Consider the following 21,995-nt stretch of genomic DNA (forward strand, 5'->3'; position numbering starts at 1 on the left):
TGCTTTCATTTCTATAAATTATAGAGTCCGAAAGCAGCTGTCTGTTGCTTTTCTTTATGTAAAGGTGCTATCCCATCCTTTATTGATGTAAACAGGCTTCCATAGAGAGGTGTACAAAGAGCACTGAGACATTTTCAGAAGCAGAGGTGGCCACAGGACAAGGGGTTATGGTGAATGGGGTGACATCAGGCTGGTGACTGGTCACTAGTGGGGTTCTGCAGGGCTTCATGCTTGGCCTAGTTCTCAACATCTTCAACTTGGACACAGGACTCTAAGGTAAATAAGTTTGCAGATTATATAAAAGAAGAGTAGTTGTTGACACCTTTGAAGGTAGAGAGGCCCTGCAGAGAGACCTCAACAAAACAGAGGGCTGGGCAATTACCAACTCTATGAAGTTTAACAAAGACAAGTGCTGGATTCTGCAGCTGGCATGGGGAGGTACACACAGACTGGGAATGAGAGGTTGGAGAGCAGTGTCATGGAAAGGGACTCCCTTTCCATATATCCTAGATGATGGCAAGCTGAACGTGAGCCAGCAGTGCCCTGGCAGCCAGGAGGGCCAACCCTGTCCTGGGAGCCATCAGGCACAGCATCACCAGCCAGGCAGGGGAGGGGATTGTCCTGCTCTGCTCTGCACTGGGGTGGGCTTACCTTGAGTGCTGGGGGCAGTTTTGATTGCCACAGTATATAAAAAGATATAAAGCTATTACAAAGAGGCCAAAGGAAAGTTATGAACATGGTGAAGGGCCTTGAATAGAAGCTGTATGAGGAGCTGCTGAGGTCACTTTATCTGCGCAGCCTGGAGATGGGGAGACAGAGTCTCGCTGCAGTTACAACTTCCCCATGAGGGGCAGAGGAGGGGGAGATGCTGATCTCTTCTCTGTGGTGACAGGACCTAAAGGAATGGAGTTGTGTCAGGGGAGGTTTGTATTGCATATTAGAGAAAGGTTCTGTACTCAGAGGGTGGTTGAGCACTGGAACGGGCTCTCCAGGGAAGCAGTCATAGCACCAAGCTTGACAGAGCTCAAGAAGGGTTTGGAAAAATATTCTTAGCACATGGTGTGACAGCTCATGGTTCTTGGGCTGTCCTGTAAAGGGCCAGGAGTTGGACTTCAGTGATGCCTGTGGTCCCTTCCAACTCAGAATAATCTATGATTCTGTCTTTTTAAGCCTGCCAAATTAGGTGGGAAATTTTGTTTCCACTATGGCTGCCAGTTTTGTCTCATTCCATTCCTGACAGGAAACCCAAAAATTGGCATGACTGATCCCCAGAGTTTGTGAAAATGCAGATATTTTCATTATGAGTCACCTGAATTGATGGCTCAAGCACTCCCATCTGCTCAGCTGCTCAGTATGCCATTAGGCAGCTTACTACCCCAGCAGGCCCACCTGGAGAGCTTGCCCACAGGCATTTCTTCAGACTGCTCCAGACATCTCCTGTCAAATGGGATGGGATACTGATGCAGCAGTTTTCCAGCCCCTGTGGAGACCACTGCTTTTTAGGCGTGGCTGGGCAGGGGTGGACTTGGGCAAAAATTCACATTGAGGGAAATGGAAGGAAAGCAAAAAAATACTTGTTTTCTTGCTATAATAAGAGAACCTTGAAATTTTGCTAGTCCTAGCCTAAAAGTGCTGCTATTGAGTCCACTGCATCTGTTGGCTAATGGAACTAGAGATGCCAAACCAGTTCTCTGCCAAGGGTTATTTTGAAAATTTCCCAGAGGATAGCTGTGGTAACATTGTGATAACATTGCATCATATTATCATCTTAGAGCATTGCATCATGTTTATTTTGGGATGTAGAAAGAAATGCGCTTAGAATTTGTTTTTTGGATCTAGGGATCTGCCAAATGCTCAAAAAGGAGAATCAGACCTCTGATACAGTGCTGAAAAACCCACAAACATCAGGTACTAACTAGAACCTGAGCAGCAAAAGAACAGAGTAAAAGTTACCAAATCCTATTTTGTTTTGTCCTTTTTCCTCAAGAAATTTGAGGAATAATTTCCAAAGGTCATATGACATGGAAATCAGAAGGCAGTCCTCTGAGGTTGATGTAGTGGGTTGATGCTGGCTGGGTGCCAGGCATTCACCAAAGCTGCTCATTCACTTCCCTCTGCAGCTGGAAAGGGGAGAGAAAATAGAATGAAGGGTTAATGAGTTAACTAAATACCATCTCAGGCAAAATAGGCTTGAATTAGAGATGCCAGTCAAATTTATTGCTAACAAAATCAGAATAGGACAATGAGAAGAAAAATAAAACCTTAAAAACACCTTCTCCCTTCCCCTCCCTCCTTCCCAATCCCATCTCCTGCCCCAGAGGTGCAGGGAGACAGGGAATCTGGGTTATTGGCAGTTCATCCCCTGTTGTTTGTCTCACTGCTCAGGGAGAGGAGTAGTTCCCCTGTTCCACTCTGAGGTTGCTCCTATGGGAGATAGCTCTCCATGAACTTCTCCAGCATGAGTCCATCCCATGGGCAACAGCTCTCTGTGAACTGCTTCCATGTGACTCCATCCCACAAACAGCAGTCCTCCCAGAATTGCTGCAGTGTGGGTCACTCTTCCATGGGGTGCAGTCCTCCAAGGACAGGCTGCTCCAGTCTGGGAGCAGGGCCCCTCTCTCCACAGGTCTGCCACAGGGTCACAGCCTCCATTGGGTATTACCTGCTCCAGCACAGGGCTCCTACATGGATTTCAGGTGGATCTCTGCTTCTCCATGGATCTCCACAGGCTGCAGGGACACAGTTGTCTCGCTATGGTCTGCACCACAGGCTGCGGGGGAATCTGAGCTCCAGCACATGCAACATCTCTTTCTCCTCTTTCACCTTTCTGCAGTGCCCTTGGTGCCTGTGGAATTGTTCCTCTTACAGACTCTCACTCTGCTCTCTGGCCACAATTAACTGTGCAATAATGTTTTTTTCTTCTTAAATACATTATCACAGAGGCAATATTCCCATTTCTAATTGTCCTGGCCTCAGTCAGTGGAACATCCAGCTTTGGAGCTGCCAGGGACTGGCCCTGCCAGACATGTAGGAAGCTTCTAGCAGTTTGTCACAGAAGCCACCCCTGTAGCTGCCCCATACCAAAGCCTGGCCATGTCCCAGACCAGGACAGAAAACCAATACAGTTGCCTTGGGAAGATATCTGGAATATGGTGATCATTAATTTTCTGTATTTGAAACTCATTAGAGTAAGACTGCACTAACATAAGAACAATGACATGCAGCAACTAATTTTTTCAGTGTTTGGCTGTTGAATGTATAATTTCCTCCATGCTTCTCAATTTGAACATTTTATTCAGTTCTGGCTTTGGTGTTAATCACTTCCATGTATACATAAATGTTGCTGTTGAACAATGACTCCAAAGCATTTTTACTGAATTATGCAATGTTTTTACCAAAGTTATCAAACTCCTTCACAGAAGTTTTGCGTGGTGTCAACCACTCATTTTGATGGTTTTTATTAAAGCTAACCCACAAAGTAACTTTTACAATACACACTTATAAGTACTGTGACAAATTTTTTGTGAGCCCGTCTAAATACCCCAGAAATAAAACCAAAAGGTATTGTAGGTATCGTAATTGTGTTTAACTAATTGCAGTCTTGTATCTAATTTAATAACACAAAGCAGGTATCCCAATAAATAAGATTATTTCCATGTTCTGCTAGGAAAGGACTAATAAATGAATACAGATATATAGAGGTATATATGCAGGACTGATTTCTGTAGAAACTCCTCTTGTAAAGACAGTTACAGAACCTGGTTGAGTAGCCCTGTATAAAATGAGGAATTTGATGCTGCTTGTCCTTCAAAGCACTGGATAAACGCATTAAACTGGACCTCATCATCTCCCTTAATAGTATTCCTGTTGCTAGGAAACGGTTATCTGGACCCCATCCATAAGCCTTGTCTTTGGTACTGCTTTCATGCTTGCAGCCCTAGCTCTGACATCCTTGAAATTGTGCTTTCATTTTTCATTGTCTATCCTGCTACTTTTTGCCATTTGTTTTTGCTTACAAAATCCAGTTTCGCAAATGAGCAGATAAATATCACGTAACTAACCAGATGAATAAAACAGAGATCTCCTTCAAATTGTATCCTACAAAAATATTCCTGGAGTTGCTTTTTGCCCTCACCATTTTTCTTGGGATAAGTGTTAGTGCGGATGGGACTACTCATGGAAGTTTTTAACTTTCCAAGTATTTACTGAAATGTCTGTATTTATGTGTAAAATACATATTTTTCTTTCCCTTCTCTGCTGAGGTATTTCTTGCACTCACTTACTTCAAGATTATGCTTAATTAGAAGCCTCATTGCTTTGTTTGATGCTCTTTTAGTTGATTTCACTCTGCATATGCAACTTACCATGGATTTAGTAAAGGGAAAGGACACTAGGTCCTCTTTGCTTATCAAGCTTATAAATAGATTGCACAATTTATCTTTCAGAAATCCTAGCAAAGCCAAAATGATAATAATAGCTGTATAATTATTAAAGTATGTTCCTAGCAGAGCTTGTTATCGCCTCTCAAGAATCAATGAAGGAATAGATGCTGTGGATTTAATGATAGGGTTGTTTTAGTGGTTCTTATTTTACAAAACAGAAGCAAGGAGATGGTAAAAAGGTCAAAGAAGGTGGCAAAAAAGGTAAATTCAGCATTCTGCTATAGAAAATGCTCTTTAGGATCCTTCAAGGGTGTTTCTGAAAAGCTGGTCAGAGATATAAAAAAGCCCAAAAATCTAGACTTACCCCATTTAACCTTTTACATATCCCTGATTCAACACAATCTTCAGATATGCATTGCCAGGACACTTTTCCCTCAGCATATCAAACTTCTGACCTTGCAGCTGCTGTAAGTCAGTCACAGCAACACGTCCTGCTGTACCATGTTATAAATAAAGGTAACTTGCTCATCAAATGCCAAAGACTGGCCAGGGTTATACAGACTGATCCTGTATGAACTGCAGTTCTCACACAGGCAAGACCACCACTGACCTGAGACTTTATTTCACTGATGGCTTCAGCTCCCTTTTCATAGGGAGATATAAATCAGGATTCACCCAGACAGAGTCATGGGTTTAGACAGAAAATCCAGTGTGAGTGTAGTGTCCAAGGGCAAATTCCTGTATTCAGTAATCCTTCAGGTTTCACTGCAATGCCTGAAACCTTGCTCCATGGAGAGCTTGTCCACCCAGCTACCTGAAACCACTGAGAATCTTGCCTCTGTGCAAAGTTTTGCATCAATGCTACTGAAAACAATTTTTGAGTAATTTACATTTTTGTTCATTTCTTACACTGCTCTCTTATGGAGTTGGGTTGCTTTAGCCAGACAAGTAAGGTCTTCCTTCTGCTTCTTGCATATGACAGTGTGTCACAAAGGCTCTCACTTAGCCCTGTCATTCTGCATTGCCAATTTAAAATTCATCTTTAAAACAGAAAAGAAGAAATTTGGAGTTGGGGACAAGATGCTGCAAGAATAATCTTTTTGTCCTGAAAGGGGGAGCCTAATGTTCCCTTTTCTGGCTATGAGCCTCAGATTTGCCATTAATGAAATGCTGGAATGCTTGATTTATATCACTAATAAGTGATATAAAATTTGTTTTGCTGCCAATGCAGACTGTTCAGAATGCAGGATGTGAACTGATAAACATGTATTCTAGATCACAGTGAGCCCAGAAAAGAGACAACATTGTAAAACATCCTACAGAGCACAGTCTTGCCATGAAAATCCCAGCATTAGTGATAACTACCCTTCAGTGAATTCAGAAATTACCCTGTGAATCTTTAGCGTCAAAAAGACATAGACATTGTCCTTGGATTTTACATCCAAATCCTAGCACTCACTGCAAGCTCTGATTTCAGAAAAACAAATTGTTCCGGTTTTAAGGCTGCCTTTGGGTGATATTGTTAACAGGACAATATATTTACAGACCAAACCAAATACAGCTTTAGCCAAATTCTTGTTTTGCTGAGGAAGACCTGATCACAACTTTATTACTTGAATTTGCCTGGCTGTCATTCATTAAAATATGAGTACCAGATATTTCACTCTGGGCCCAGTGACAAGGGTAAACAGTGCCACAGTAAAGGAGTTTAAGATATGCTCCAGCTGTCCCCTACAACTCCTCTGTCCTAAATATATCTCTGCAGTGGTTTAACTGGCTTAGTTTCCAGAAAGAATGGCAGAGGTTTAACTTTAGAATGAGCAATAAATAAAACAGGGGGTTTAGGGAAAGTTTTGTTCTCACCACACAACAGAGTACAGGACTTAAGAAGTAGCTTTGCTGTCCCTGTGTTTTGTTTTGAAAAGAATTTTTGAAAAAGCATGATCACCAAGAATATAGTTCATCTCTTATTTGTATTATCCTCTTTCAAAGTCTCAGTAAAACTCTCCCTTTTCTTATGTCTTTGCTAACATACCTTGGCAAAACCTTGGCAACAGTCAGGTTTTGCTCTGCTAAGAACAGCGCCTATCAGGCTGGTGGGGAAGTTCTTACTGCTTCCTTACACTCCCCTTCTCCATCTGCTGCTTAATATGCAGCATTTATAGCTCCTGTGGCAGGAGCTGTCTCGCGGCTGTGGGCTTGTGAAGGAGGTACTGGTCCAAGGACAAAACTCTCAGTTCTAAATTCTAGAAATAATATTACTTTTCAAGGTTTCTGAACTGTGTTGGTATTTATGGCAGTGACAGACAACTTCATAAAAAATGTCGAGGCATGAGTTCCCCCATTCACTCTTGCCTTTCTCTTTGCCTGTGAGATGAGAGGAGAGGAGAGGAGAGGAGAGGAGAGGAGAGGAGAGGAGAGGAGAGGAGAGGAGAGGAGAGGAGAGGAGAGGAGAGGAGAGGAGAGGAGAGGAGAGGAGAGGAGAGGAGAGGAGAGGAGAGGAGAGGAGAGGAGAGGAGAGGAGAGGAGAGGAGAGGAGAGGAGAGGAGAGGAGAGGAGAGGAGAGGAGAGGAGAGGAGAGGAGAGGAGAGGAGAGGAGAGGAGAGGAGAGGAGAGGAGAGGAGAGGAGAGGAGAGGAGAGGAGAGGAGAGGAGAGGAGAGGAGAGGAGAGGAGAGGAGAGGAAATACTCTTTGGAAAGTCAAACTGTACCTTTATCTGCCTCAGAAGCATGTGAGTAAGCCATTGAGAAAGAAAGCAAGCTGGACAAAAGGATGTTGCTCAGATATATGAGAGAGATGCAATTGGCTTCATTGTCTAGTGTATGTCAGGAATTATAAGACAGGTTTGGGATCTCATTGCCTTCATGGTGATGAAACTCTTTGGGCTGATGGCACATAGGCCTCAGGCTTTAAAGACCCCTCCAGGCAGGAGAATTCAGAGAGCACCTTCCAGAGGAGACAGTAAACCATTTTCAGAGTTGTTGTGAACTGGAACTGGGGAACTTAGCATGACTTGTGTGCATTGCAATCCTGTCTCTCACTAAGATTTACTACTCTGAAGTTCCCCACCCCCCTGGTTTCCTTCTCACCTTGCAGAGGGACTGAATCAGGACTGAGGCTGCTCCTCAGTCAAACCTGAAGGTTTTTGTGTGTTGCTAGCAGCATGGCAGGGCCAAGGGAGTCTTGCCTGTGGATTTGCACCTCCCATCACTTTTGCATGCTGTTTTTTTGGCCCCAGTGTCCTCAGAAGCACAGTGTCTGCTGGGCACTCTGCCACAAATCCTCTCTCAAGAAAACACAGGTGGAAAGCAGCAATTAATTCTGCTCAGTGGAACACTCATTTAGGCAGCATAGCTATTGGAATGATCACTGAAGATGAGGGGACCTTTTTGTGCTGTCCCTCAAGGCAGAAAAAGCCTCAACTCATATGTGATAGTCCTGAATGAAGTATGTTGGAATAGCTGGTTGAAAAAGATTTTTTTTTTCCTGATGCCTTTTCTCTACTGAGCACTCAGGTTAACAAGTGGGGAGCTCATTCAATTGAGCAGAGGCAGCCTCTGGACTCCTGTGAGCTTATTCTGCCCAAATGAACTTGTTTAATGAGGCAGCTTCCCAAGCCTGAAACTCATTCCTTTGAACTTCCACACTTTGTAGACCAGTAATTAAAGATATTAGAAAGAGAGGTTGAGGGAGGGCACAATTTCTTCATTTTGTTCTCTTGTTTGTTTGCTTAGAGTTCAGCCACTGGAAATGTGATATCTCTAGTGTTTAAAAGAAATCAGAATATAAAATATCCTGTTGCTTTTGTCTCTTGGCTTTCTCAGTTGCCAACTAGTTAACTCAACAGGAGAAAAGGAAGCCATGGTTTTTATCTTGGCATCTAGCTTCTGGCACTTATGCTTTTGCAATCAGCCTTCAGGAGATTCTATTGCATTTTTACCATTTTCATGATTGCTCAATTATCAGTCTGCCATTTCATCCAAACTTCAAGGGGACTTGACAAGTTCTGTTTCCACCATAGATTTAAAGCTGATTGCATCTTTGGGATCCTCACAAACTCCATCTCTGAACCTAGTGTTTTCCCGCAGGATGGTCTTGTTGTTTCTGGGTGTTTTTCTTTGGTTTTTGGTGGGTTTTTTTGTTGGTTTTTTTTTGGTTTTTTTTGTTTTTTTTTTTTTTCTTGGAGGCCCTTTGTCTGTGGTTATTACTTTGGCTGCCTTAATAAGTAAGAGCCATCTGGAGGCATGGTTGACCGAGTTTGCACCTGCGTCTACATCTGCACTGTCTGGCCATGTCAGGTGGATGTTCACCTAAAAGATCTATCTCAGTGTGATAAAAAGGAAAAGAAAAGGGAGGGAGAGTCTAAAACTGTTATTCCTGCCTCCCTGCAACAGCAGGTGCACCAGATGGCTCACAAAGTAATTAGGGTGAAGAAACAGTGTCAAGACTTCATGTGGTGTGGTCTGTAAATGATCATCAAATCAAATTCTTTATCAAAGATGGAGTTTTCTCTCTCCCCACTGGCAAATCGATACACATTTGAAACAGCACATGTAATCTGCTTCCTTACGTGCAGGCACCTGGAATGCAGACAGAGAAACCTGGTCAAGAGACCATTCTTGTTAAGCAGCCATCTGTCATAACAGACTGTCCCTAAGCATTCCCAGCCTGTTGAATTGTTATGCTTTGCTTTCTTTGAAGGCAATATTTCCTTAAAAAATATTTTTTTCACCTCCTTAAGTGGTAACCTAGAGGAAATTTTGCCATGCAGTATGTAAGGTAAACAGCACAAGGCTTCCTGGTCAAGATGTGCTTTGGCAGCAGAACAAGGACCTTACACTGGTTTAATCTGCAGATCTACTTATTTCTAAAGCTTCTGTGTTAGCTCCCTTGGATGCAGGGAGACTCTTGCTCCTGCCCAAGCCTGCTGGACAGACCTACCAGAGCTGTGGTTGGCGTGTTGGGTATTTGTTAACGTAGGATAACGCACTGTCACCATGTCACAGTGTCACAGCCCAGGGTGCCTCAGCTGAGGACCACTGCATCCCTGCCATATTGCAAAGGGGCTGCTTCTGCACAGCTGTGTGCTGCCCTTCTCTTCTCCTAGCCCCTCTCTGCACTCACCTGAGCTACCCACTCCAACTACCAGTGTGTTCTCTCCTATTTTCTATGCCTTTGTCCCCATTTCAAACCCCTTGTTGTACCCATGGAACTCTGCACCATCCTGGCACCCATGGGAGCAACATGGATGGAGATTACAACCACTGGTGAGCAGATGAATGGCAGTCTTGTGGCTTTAAATACTTTTACAAGGTTATTTCTGAAACAACTCTTTTTGTCACACGCAGCATTTCGTTAAATAACTGCAGTAAAGCAATACCCCACAAAAAAGGAGAAGCCTAAAAATGAGCCTTCAGCTGGCTTCTCACATAATCACAGAACAGTGAGGGAGCAGCTGCACAAGGTTTAGATACTCCAGGATAAATTCTGTAGAAAAGCTTACACATAGAAAGAAGTTTTAACAATGTGTATAATGCTAGTCTAGAATTTGAGTCTAAGAAAGGCAGTCTGTTGTCCTCCTGCTATTTACAAACTGAATTATTTTGATTTGACTGTCAGCGTGTTTGGGTTCTTTTTACAAATTATATTCTGCTATGGTGAGTTTATATATTAAAATTGATAGATTTACCTTTCCAAATTTGTGAGTTTTAAAAAAGTTTTAATTTTAGTTTAGTTTATTGGAAAGCCTGTCTATAGCTGAACATTCTCTGTTAAAGGAAGTTATGACAGAGTTAAAGGGACACAGGGTCCCTGTGGCAAACACGTACTGCATGCAGGACAAGAAACCTCATCTGGATTACAGCACAGGAGACTGGAGTGGGCTGCTGTAGGGCCTTGTAATCTGCCAATACAATGTAAAGCATGGGTTACTGAACCCAAAAAATTTCTCCAGAACTGCATTTGCAGTGTTCATGTAAATAAATCTTGAACTATAATGTTTTTAAAAAACCTGCTTAGCAGCTGGCCAGCAGTATCTAAACTTGCTTGGCTTTTTTGGCCAGGACGTTTGGCACAGTTCTTACTCATTTTATACTGAGATCCAAATACCAATCAGAAGATAGTCTAATTCCTCTAAAAGATGAGTACATCTCTGGGACTGGACTGTGCCCCATAGAAATACACAGTGTTCTTGCTTTCTTTTAAAGGCTGCTCTCTACATTCCCTGCTCCCCCTCTTCTCTCCCTTTCCTCTTCCCCCAGGCTTGGCAAGCCCCTGAGCCCAATTCTTGGGCAGATACTATTGCAGAAAAGGCAGGAACATCCTGTGATTTCTCAGGAAGAAAACTCAGCTCCTCACCTGAGCTGTCAGGCTCTGGGTCCCAACGACATTGAGAGGCCTCTGTTCCCTTGGATGGTTTGGCATACAGCCTGAAGATTTTTTTTTTTCTTGCTAACTAGCTAAAAATCAGGTACCTGCTCAGGATTCTCTGGACCAGCTGGACTTTAGTTTCTGCTCAGTGAACTAGGTGTTTTTGGTTTTGAGCAGATCTGTACCTAATATTTTTACTTATAAATCCTTTACTGCTTCTAGATCTCAGTTTAATATAGCCAGCAGTTCAACTCTTTCAATATCCACTCTCTGTTCAAACCTAGATAATTGTCTATCCTGTAATTACAGTGGTGAACAATGTGTCAGTACCTTAAATGTGCATTCCTGGTTACTCATAGCCATACTCTTCTTCTCCATACCAGTAAAAAGGAGCTAAATTTCCCCATTGGTATTGCTAAAACCACCTTTTCAAATCAAACCTAAGCAAATAAAGCAGCTCTTGTATGTGCACTCTGACCTTAACTGTTTCCACAGCAGAAAAACTATTCTGTCTCACTCTACCATGCATCTGGAGTTTTGCCCATCAAACGTCTTCACTAAAAAGACAAAAAAAAAAAAAAAATCTGTTTGTAAAATACCTAGATCTTTATTTTCCTGCAAGAGGCAGGCTAGGAGTTTTCCCCTGTTATAGTTTGCATTTTTGCTTTTGTTTTTGTATATCTTCATATGTACCAGAAAATACATTTTATTTCCCTACTGCTTTTGATTACTCCTGGTTGGCAAACAATGAAGACTAATTGTTTTCTGATGTAGCAGAAACAAACATGATTCTTATTCACAAGTAACCTTGGCAGTGTCAGAAGGGGCATACACAGCCCTGGGAACAATTTTCTTAGCTAGCTGTACTTACAGAGCCACAAAGAAAAGTCATTTTGTTGCTGTTTTTAAGATAAAACTATGGCAGAGAACTAAGATTCAATCCAACTCTCATATTCAAATTAATAGGTAATTAATCTGAAATGCATTTTTAAATAGCAGGAACATGAAAACAGTGATGCAACTGTTCTTGGGCGAGGTTTACATGGAAAAGAAGCATAGAAAGCTGCCCAGCTCCATCACAGCTTCAGCCCCAGACCACCTGATGAGAGGGGAAGATTTAGTGGTGCAGATACAGTGCTGTGTTCTAGAACTGTTTTTCTTCCACCTTATGTTATCAGCAGGGCTCTGTATAACAATATGTGGACATATAAGCTGGGATGAAACCAACCTCAGGCATCCTGCTGTACCCCTGTGCCAAACACAAACATGCCCTTAGTGATGGATGGAAGAGGGGGCAGGTAAATCTTAAGGTAGATGTATTTTTTTCACAGGTGTATATAAACAGTCAGTGCAATTTAACTGCTTACAAAATGAAGAAAATGGATATATTTGCACTGGTAGATGACGGAATAAAAAAATGTTATCGTTCTACAAATGGTATCTTTTATATGTTTCCAAAGAGAGAAAGAAAACAAATAGCAAAATTAATCTATTCATTTTGCTCTGTGGTAATGTTTCTTCAAATTAAATTATTCCATAATGACCTATTCAGTGTTTTGCATTATCTTTGAAGCAAACAGTCTATTATTTTGGTACTTCTCTGGCCCTTAAAAGTGTGTCTCAGTTCTTCAAAAAGTGATGTAGGAAAGTAATATTTTCTTCTGATTCTCAAATAGGAAACAGGTACTGGAATTCTAAAATCTTAGTGAGTGTGATCCCACTGAATTTCTGTGCATAAGTTTTGCAATGGCAGAACCTTACAGGGGACCAAGATCAAACAAGAATGAGGACAAAACTATGTCTGAAGCTCACCTCACACTGAGCACACTGAGATCATCTCACACTGAACCCACTGGGATCATCTCACACTGAACTGAAACTACCCTTGCTTAGCTGCAGGAGTTTTGCTGAAGCAAGAACTAGAAAATTAGGTCTCTGTGCACATTAACTAAGTTAATAAATTCTTTTTTAGTCATAAGTGTAAAAGTCAAATTTCCAGTGTTTAAAAGCGGAGCATACTTGTGGTCAATTTGGATTCAAACAGCCTTTCAACTGAAATTCTGCATTGTGAGGATGTCGTACCAAAATATTTATTTTGTTCTGAGCAAAAAGCCAACTGTGCTCAGTGTATGTCTATGCTGAAACTACTCTAGGACTGAGCCCTATGTGGCAGCTATAACATTTGAATTAAGAGACACAGTAGAATATTTTATGGCTTTTCCAATTAAAATAATAATTATGTAGTGTCTATCAGCATGGAATTCCAAATGTAAGCCTCAGGGTCAAATAGCTTAGAAAACTGAAATTCTGCTCCCTTCCTGGGAAAAAAAAAGGAGATTAAGGAGATTCTATGCAGCTTCATTTACATAAATTGCAAATATTGTTTACAAATAATACCATTTACTGGGTTCTGCACTTCATAAATGACAAAATATTCTTACTCATGCACCACAGTAGCATGAACCCCATCAACAGGCAGTGATTTTATATTTGATACTGTAGTAAAGAGAGCTCATTTAGAGGGGGCATGATATTTTTATGAGCACAGCTCTGGTGCCCTTGAGTATGGCAGGTAAAGCTCATTTAACCTGGTTAGCTTTGGGACTGAAGAGAACACATGGTCAAGATAGTTAGGATGCCTTTTTGGAAACACAGCACCAAACCTACAGAAGTAGATTTGAAATCACAGAACTGAGCCCAATTAGCTACACATGAGAGTAGATGCTGCTGAAGTGATTTTCCTTGAACTGAAGCTGTGTGGTGGAGGATCAATCAATCAATTTATAAACACCTCGAGGGTAATAATAGTCTAGTGAATGTGAATTTGTCAAGGACAAATTGTATCAAACCAATCTAATTTCTTTCTTTGACAGGATAAGTGAATAAGGGGGAAGCAGTAGATGTGATCTATCTTGGCTTCAGTAAGGCTCTTGAGTCTCCTACAGAGCATTCTCATAAGCAAATTATGGTATATGATTAAATCACCACAGAGAAGGCTCACAGCTGCTTGAGAAAACAAAATCAAAGAGAAACTATCACTGTTTTTTTTGTCAAACTGGGAGGACATTTAAAATTGTGTATTTCTGAGTCCATTTTTATTCAATCCTTTGCTGATCAATGATCTGGACGATGAAATCATGAGGATGCTTTCAAATTTGGAAGGAGTTCCATAAAATAGGAAATTGTTCCAAAAGCAGCTGATGGAAATTTGATAGAGGCACATGAAATTGCAATAGAAGTGCTTTGTGTATGTGAAACTGGGGAGAAAACACTCAGGAAGCAGTATAAGGCAGAGAAGGAGTTAGGAGGACAAGGACAGTGGCAACAGCGTGACACTACTATGTCAAAAAAAAGATATCTCTTTTTCCTGGACAAATTAATTTTCATTTGTGAAGGGTGAGAAGCTCTAGGTGGCTCAAGATGACCTTGCTTGAGCAAATAGGTTGCCAAGATGACCTTCAGAGGTCCTTTGCAGTCTCAACCCTTCTGTGTCTCAGTATCAATCTCACTATTGAGATCAGTGATACCTCATTTTGAGTAGTTTCAGGGTTCAGACTATGTTAAGGATGTAAACAAACACTCAAAGGGCAACAGGAAGATAAGATAAACAATAGAGGCTTGAAAAATTTTACATCTGAAATAGACTGAAAGTGAAGTAGGCCACCTCTGAATCATTTTTTGCACTGGGCAGTAAATGTCCTCCAATTTCTTAGTGTCATTAAAGCACATAACTAACATTTGAAAACTTGGGCTTCAACAGACTTCTGATGTATATTGATTTTGTGTTATTTTGTTGTGTATTTAAAAGCTTAGATGTTCTTTATTTCTTTCTCTCCAACTGAAGTTCGTAATGTTTACCATGTTTTCTTGTTTGCCTTTTTGCTCCTTTTGTTTTTGTGTACTGAAATATCCCTAGGCAGAAGAAACTCTGCTGTTGATGTTGGCAACTAAGATTTACAGAAAAAATATAATTTCAGCTCTGTGTATTTAGGGCTTTGTAAATTTTGTAGCATTATACCACTCTCTTCTGCATTTCTGTTCTACTGATTAGAGCAACACAGGTGAAGAAAATGAGTAATGCTAGTCAGGAAAATACTGTGGCTTTATAGAGTAACTATTCATGAAGAAAAAGGCCTTGAAACATTTCCAGAACTGGAGGCAGAGAATTTATTGTTCCTGCTGGATCTCAGAATAACTACTGCTTTGTGTCATCATTTTATAATCCTTGTCTGTCAATAAACATAACTGTAGCTAGCAATAAAAATGATACAGGCTCAGTCAGGCAATGCTACCCTGGTAAAACAAATTTATGAGCCAGTTAATATTTTTAATCCTGTTACAGAGATGACCTCAAAACCCAGACCATTTATTTAAGCCTCTATCCCCTAAAGGAGCACATGTGCATGTCAGATAAATGAAACCTGCTTTTGAATCATGTTGATCTTGGGCTGAGGTTGGGCAACAAGAGGGAGAAAGGGTGGAACTGCAGATATCTGTCTGCAAAAACAAACCAGCCCCATTAGTGTCTGTCTCCTGTCCAGTACAGAGTTGGTGAAACACTCTTGCAGGCTCAAATGAAGCCATTCATTTGATAACACAAAATTCAGTATGCTGTATTTTTCCCTTCCCCACATCAGTTACATGCCAGCGATTATTCCAGTTCTACCATTGATCCAAGATGACTTTTCACAACAGGGAGCCATTCTGTTTATGCTGCTTCAGAAATCTCTGAGATGTTATTTGATCTACACCATCCATTAGATGCTGAATACATTTCCTTCTCTATTGTTTCATCTTATTAGGAAGATATGGCAATGACACTGTCTGCTAATTGCTATTCAACCAGTGCTTTGTGCCTTGTTAATTTTGACTAAGACTCTTTTCCTACATAGCACACTGTAGATATTGCTAATAGGAGAAAGACAGGTAGTTAATTGGTGTCTTGAGTGTTACACAGACAAATGAAAATTCACTGATAATCAGGTTTTCTTTGATGGAAGGGTCAGCTCTTCTCACTACTTGCTACACTGTGCTTTCTCTCTATGCTGCAAAGTACAGTATTTTATACTTGTAATGGCTACCAGAAGAATATATGCTGCTGCCCACAACTTATAATGAATTATTATGAGGAATGGTCACTTTTTAAACCTTGGCCAGGTATCCTCCTGAAAGTGAAAGCCAGGGAGGGTCCTAGGTCAGAATGTATTTTTGCACTGACTGCCTGAGTCTCCTGGAAAGTCTGCAACATACCAAGACAAGACATATGGTCTTAACAACACAGTTACAGGTTATAGGCACCAAGTATAAAGTAAGAGTGGCTACAAATACATGTTCTGATTTGGGGAAGCCAGATGAGTCAATTTGGCAATAGAAGTTCTAGTTCTAATCTGCCATATAAGAGAGGAATTTTTGATGGCTCCAGACAGCAATCCCTTGCTGAAAGAAAATAACTGAAAGGGCAAGGAAAAGAGTTTTCTTTCACCCAAGCTACTTACAAAATCTCTTTGTTCTTGGATTTAGACCCCAATCCACATCTTCTGCACTGCCTCATCAAAAATACAGGTTGATGTTTCACTACTTATGTCTTGTGTATACCAATCCTCTACTGCATCCACAGACATGCATCTCAGGCAAAAGAAATTATGATCCTTATAGAATGAGAGCTAATTGTTGAGATAGATGGACAGAAACAGCAATCAAATATCCTAAAACAGGATAACAGAAGCTTTCTGGTCATGAGCAAATATATTTACATACCTGGTCTTATAGAAAAGATGGATTGAGTATACTTAGTTATCTTCCTGCAAGCTGGTGGTTTGTAGAGAATTGGTGTTCTGTAGCCCCCACAAAGTGCAGAACTGAGTATGCAGCATCTCTGAAGTAATGCCGAGACTTTTAGATTTATATGCCTGGATTAAAGACAAATTTGGTAACCATGTAGAATGCTATACATCATATTCAGTGTCTCTCTGTTCACTACAAAGGTTTACTTGTGAAAAAATGTTCTGGTTTCACTGTTAATTTTGTCCAAATTTCTGTATGTGAAGAACAGCCTTCAGACAAATAATCATTTAAATATAGCAGCTGAAGACAAATGCTAGGAAGATTATAGCATCAATTAATTTCTTAGACATTAGAATGGCTCTCTGGATAACAATCAGAAGTTGCCAGACAAGAAAAATCGAGCAGTAACGTAAATGAAACAAAAAGGCCCACTAAATTCAATACAGTCTGGTGACAGTCAAATTCTAGATATAGCTTCCTGCTGAACTGCAAGAAGGTTACGGGTGATCTTAATCATTGTGTAATGATATGGATGAGCACAGCTTGGAGCAGCACCCTTGCACTCTTCATTCTGCCTAATGTGCCACTGCTCCTGGACACAGAAGCCGATGAGTGACAACTTTTCAACCACTGTCTGAACTTACAGATATTATAAATTCAAAAATAACACCTTCATCAGAAAATATTTTACCTACATTGTCACAATAACACCTAGGATTAGAGAGGGGGAAAAAGAAACCCACCAGTTTTTATCTCTTCTCTCCTGGTTTGGTTTTTTGTGTATTTGAAAGCAAACTGTACATTGTCTGTTTCAATGTTTGCTCAGTCTAGACACTCTGTTATTCTTGGGGCTAAGGGAGCAGCTAGGAAAGGAGAGAGACAAAAGAATCACAGAGCAAAAAAAAGGAAAAGGATAATATGATTTTAAAATCTGGAGAAAGGTATTAACACAGGTTTTTGTGGATACATCTGGAGAAGGACAGGCAAAGTGTTTTAACTCACTGGATTTTGAGCTTGGAGAAAGGGAGGGCTGTGTCAATATTCTCGCTGCAGGGAAGGCAGAGAGAGCAGGGGAGGGAAGCAGGTGAGAATCTTCCTCCCTCCTGTGGCTGCAATTCTGTGCCTGTGTTGAGCTATGCATGTGCTACACACAGCCTCGGCAAAATGCTGATGTACTGCTCTCACAAGTCTGTCTGTGAAAGAGCAAACACTCTCCCTATCAGATCCCTTCCTCTCTGTGTCTTAGTGCAATTGGCAAGTTTGAAAATTACAGACATCGCATGTGCTTAAGGAATTGCTAACTCACCCTTCTGATTTCCTCCTTCCCTTCTCTTCACCAGGTGGGCAGTTTTCATTTTTCACATTCAGTTTCACTCCTTGCTTTTGCCTTTCAAATCTAGCAGTGACGCAGGAAGAAAAAATAAAGACGTCAGTAGTATAAAGAATATCTCATTAGTTTTGATTTATTATTTTTTCCCTTCCCTTGCACAGAAAACTGTAGATTTAATTTGAGAACCTAACTGGTAAACTGCAACTGAGAAGGAATTCAGCTGGAGAAAAAATGCAACTCAACATGAGCAGTTTTTATAGGCTTACTTAAATCCCTATACACGAGCTCTTTCTTTTCCTCTCCTACAAAATGTGTGTCACATTGGCTCTTGTAATTCTGACTACCCTAAAAGGCCACCTTGAAATTCATTTCACAAAATATCATTTCCAAAACATGTTTTCAAAACTTTATTTATTATTAGAGAGGGGAGCTGAAAATTTAACCTTTGATCTAGACTAAATAACTTTTTGCTGGTTCACCCTGAACTGTCATTTCCATTGAATGGACTAAAAGAAGCAGAACATCTGAGAAGCAGAAACCTGTTTTCTGAAAATGCTATGGTTCTGCCAGTGTCTCACAGACAACCTGGAACTAGTCTTTATCAAGCTGCTTTAAAAAAATACCATTTTTATTATTGCAATATTTCTTCCTTAAAAATAGGTAATTTTAATGATGGATTTATAAGTTATGAAAGCAGTCATTCCCCCAACCCCTTTGCTACAATGTGTGGGAACATTTACTCATTGCTATATCCAGGCAGAGATGATTCCAGGTGTCTGTTTAGTATTTGAAATGGCTGAATGGGTTTTCCACTCACCATGAGACCAGAGGGAGCTGAACCCACAATCTGCTATTAATCCCCATTTCTTTTGCAAAGGTTTTGGTTGTTTTCAGAACTCAGATGCTGAGGCAAATTTTTGTTTCCTAAAACTATATACTAGTTCTGATTTTCCAAGTGACTAGATAAGTAACACAGCCCAGAGAAAGAGGACTGAGTGGGAAGGAGGAACAGGGAGGAATGGCCCCTGTGTCTAAAATTGACACTGACATATCAGCTTTTTGGGACTGGAGCCTGGATTGCCCTACAAATCTGTAAAGTGCTTAGCGCATTTTGGGCTCTGTTAGCTGTCGCATTAAGAATGACTTTGGCATGCACATAACAAACAGCTTTAAGCTCAGGCCAGTCAATATTTAACCTGGACTGGGATGGAGGAGAAGCATCATCCATCTGAGTTCCCAAGCTGTGAGATAAAGCTCTCAGCCATCAGGCAGATGTTCACATTATATTAATGGCTGCTGCCTATTGTTCATCAGCACTGAAATGGTTAACAGTTAGAATTACCTAAAATACTGTCTTTGGCTCCTGATCTTTTCTTCAGTGTTCTCTGACAACCCAGGTCAGCTTAAAATTCTTGTTTATGAGAAGAGCATGGCATAAGTGTGGTAAAAGGGGAATGCACCCTTTGTACCAGGGCAACTCAAGATAGGTTGGGCCACTGCTCATCTGACATGAACTTCAGTTAATGGAAGAAGCGATTCAGGAAAAATAATATTTAGGAAATATTCAGGAAAAAGAATAAATGTAAGTCCAGAATAGTAATCTGTATTCCAGGCTTTTACAGTGCTAATGTAAAGCCATAGGAAAAGGATATGATGCTATACAGAATTTATGAGCAACTGGAAACAATGTGAGATGTTGCAATATTGCTAGCAATAACAATTTGTGTCTTTGCATTGTTCAATGCAAAAATATCATAGAAAAATAATGTTACACTGTTTAACAATCAATGATCTTTAGACTGTAGTACTACTGAATGAGCTTTTGCTGAGAGGATTCTATCTATGAGGGAAGAGAAGAAGGGAGGGAGAAATTCTCTGTATTAGTTTTAGGTTCACAAAGCAGTTTCCATTTTCCAAGGAAATGCTACTGGAGGAAAAATAAAAGTAACTTTCATTCACCATTTTGTAACTATTAAATACAGATGCACCAGAATACAAAATCTTTTATTTTTAATTAAAAAATGTATGAGTGTTATAAATATGTTAAGCTCTTCTGTTGTCATGGGTCAGCACAGACTAAAAAAAATGTATTGTTAAGCAAGCTGTAGTCAATATTGATTTTTGTACTTCCAAAATTTTTAGCCAATGATTACATATTTGTGAATATGCATTTTGAAATTTATTTCTGCTAGCAAATACTGTTTCTACAAATAAATATTACTTAGTTCCTCTTTAGGGAGAAAATCCAGATAAGCAGAGCCATGTAAAGAAGGTTTGGGAGCATTTGTTGGGGGGAATTTTTATGGGAGGAGGAGTGGGAGTGTAAAGCAGTTCTGAGTACTAATAAAAAGCAAAATGTCTCTAGAGAGACTTCATTTGTGTTTTTTCTCCTGTAGTGAGAAAGCTTTTTAATGAAAGAAATGTCCTTTAAATTCAATGCTAAGTGATGTTAAACTGAAGTGTGCATTATGGCACCAATCTAAAAGACTAACAGGTGTTTAATTGCTGTTGAATGATAAACTACAAGTTTTTTTTGAGAATATTTGTGTTAGGGGCTGCTTGTTTACAGCTGGGATCCTTAAGGAAAGAAAATTTTAACCTTGACAGAACAACAGCAACTGGAAAAGAAGTGACTGGCTGAATGACTCCATTTCCTTTCAAGTGCCCAGTGCAGCAGTGCAAGATATCATCCGGTGTGACACACAGAGGCTTTAAACAATAGCACATGTGGAAAACAGCTTTAAAATTTTTCAAAATAGTGATGAATTTGTAGAACAATGAATGTTCAGACCTAACTTCCTTCAGCCTTCTCACTCCCTGCTCCTCATCACCCTGGTACATTTATATAAGATTTTTAAATCATACCTGAAGATTCCACATTTATAAAATAAATCAATAATTTGATGTATTAAGTGTCAATAGGAACCCGAAGAATGGGAGGGAAGGCTAGACATTTTGTGTAATTTTAAATAATTTTGTTTAATGGTAAAAACTAGCTGATAAAATTAAACCTCTAGTGTGTTCCCTTTCCTGGCAATCAAGTTTTGCAGAACAAAGAGAACAGAAACAGCTGAAGAATAGAGTTACTCTCGCCACCACCTCAGTCCCTAGATAAGCTCAGCTGGCTTGTTTATAACACTCCAAAGTTAATTTTGTATGTGGTTATAGTTTAGTGACAGAAAGTCCACCTATATTCTTGTTGCTGGCTGGGTTGTTTTTTTCCCAGTAGCTTAGCATGAGCATTCAATACTGCAGTAAAAGCTAAAGTCACTGATAATTTCCTTGGGTCATATCCATTGCATGGTGTTTTTAAGACCACAGAAGCCATTTAAGGGCTCAGTTCTGTTTTTCATGATTATACAAACTTCTGCTGGAAACAATATTTAGTGAAGAAAGCAAGTCTGTGCCCCAGGGCTTGAGGAGGATATCCTACTTCCACTGACCATTCCTGGATGACAAAGAAAACAGGATTTGACTGAAGTGGCAGAGCTAGGAACAATAGTAATATGAACACCTGTAACAGCACTATAATTAACATAGTAAAACCATGTTTTGTTACCATTATAAGTCAAGAGACTGTTTTCCTGCAATGACTGTACCTCTTTAAGATTGTGTAGTGAAGCTAAAAAGGTTGCTTTGCAAATTGTGACCTCTGTGACTTTTCTAAGGAAGGTCTTGGGATGCTTGAGAGGCAGCACGTTTGGAGTTGCTGTTTGTTAATTGACTCATTAGCTTTCACAAAAACGATGACCTCTGCTAAAAGATCCTTCATATGGTCCTCTTCATATTGAATTCTTCCTTTGCCCTGACTGATTACTTCATCCAGTGGACGTCAGTCCCCTCCTCCCATTTGGTGCTGAGCATGGACTAGATTTCCAGAAAACCCTTTAGTCTTCTCTCTCCAGGTTTTCCATGTCTTCCTGTTTGTTCTGGATCATCTTTTGCTTTCTGTTCCTCTGCAGCTTCTGTTCTATTTAGAAATAGCACCAGAGTGAAAGTGGTTAATGCTAACACACAGAAATTCTTGATGCCAGGATTCTGAGAATCTCCTCTTGATGGTATTTTTCCTTTATTCACTGTACAAAGTGCTGAAGCAATACCTCAAGGAATGTTGGTTTCTTTATTTTTCC

At 40.3% G+C, this 21,995-nt stretch overlaps 1 long non-coding RNA gene across 1 annotated transcript in view; it reads right to left on the minus strand.

Annotated features, from left to right (window-relative positions):
- Positions 1–1,768: 1,768 nt before the first annotated feature.
- Positions 1,769–21,995, minus strand: part of LOC110467856 (uncharacterized) — a 35,668-nt gene continuing 15,441 nt past the window's right edge. Inside the window, exons 2-4 of the long non-coding RNA XR_002464931.1 lie at positions 17,842–17,931; positions 16,509–16,660; positions 1,769–2,120 (exon numbers count right to left, since the gene is read on the minus strand). This is a non-coding gene — a long non-coding RNA (uncharacterized LOC110467856). The remainder of the gene's footprint in view (positions 2,121–16,508; positions 16,661–17,841; positions 17,932–21,995) is intronic.

The sequence above is a fragment of the Lonchura striata genome, chromosome 1 (assembly GCF_046129695.1).
Source record: "Lonchura striata isolate bLonStr1 chromosome 1, bLonStr1.mat, whole genome shotgun sequence".
Taxonomy (NCBI): Eukaryota; Metazoa; Chordata; class Aves; order Passeriformes; family Estrildidae; genus Lonchura; species Lonchura striata.